The following is a 753-nucleotide window of genomic DNA, read 5'->3' as shown; positions in this document are numbered from 1 at the left end:
ATGGTTGGCTGACTTTCCTCCAAAATCGAAGTATGATTCAGAAGCAACCGTCACTAAAATTAATTATGAATAAGTTATAAGGTTTGACTCGTAGACTTTATGGATTCAAACTGAATGCGACTCCTATGAAAGGTCAACGAAGTTAAACACGGTTAATTATTCATAATTGATATAAACTACTCGTAGTTAATCAATTGAAAGAGTTACCAAAGATGATTGTCAATTACCTTATATAATATTTGACTCGGGTTTTTGACCCCAGAGGACTGAGGTTGTACAATTCTAGACGACTCGCTGCAAAGGTGGATCAAGTCCCGATCACTTTGCAGCTATCCAAAAATCATTTGATGTCCCGTAGTCCGTATCAGATATCAATCTGATAAGACTAGATACATTCTTAGCGAAAAAAATGAGAAGCAAGAGTGCAATATCTGTTCTCATCAGTCTAAAATCAATACGAACCGCATCGGGCTCCAAGATTTTAAACTGAATTTTGGAAGGCTATGAAGTGCAAGTAGCTTTTTTCACCTTTGCCACGAGTTGCCTGCTGTTGCATTACCTACTAGTATAGGGTAAGCACTCTCCATCGAAGAGAAATGCAAAACATATACACTGATATCCAAAAAGCTAAGGACTAACTATATTTTTACGTGTATATGAAAAAATGTTATACGAATAAAATTATAAATTTCGTACAAATTATAATTATAATTCCTTGCTCTGGAGGAGTGGACCAGCCGCTCTTCCTTCTGA

At 36.3% G+C, this 753-nt stretch overlaps 1 pseudogene; it reads right to left on the bottom strand.

The window, feature by feature from the left end:
- Nucleotides 1-247: 247 nt before the first annotated feature.
- Nucleotides 248-421, bottom strand: LOC150106853 (U2 spliceosomal RNA; annotated as a pseudogene).
- Between the last annotated feature and the right edge of the window lie 332 nt (nt 422-753).

The sequence above is a fragment of the Typopeltis vanoorti genome, chromosome 5 (assembly GCF_054136105.1).
Source record: "Typopeltis vanoorti isolate ZY-2024b chromosome 5, IOZ_Tvanoo_1.0, whole genome shotgun sequence".
Taxonomy (NCBI): Eukaryota; Metazoa; Arthropoda; class Arachnida; order Uropygi; family Thelyphonidae; genus Typopeltis; species Typopeltis vanoorti.
The sequence above is the reverse complement of the archived record's forward strand: the minus strand, read 5'-3'. Positions and strand labels throughout refer to the sequence as shown.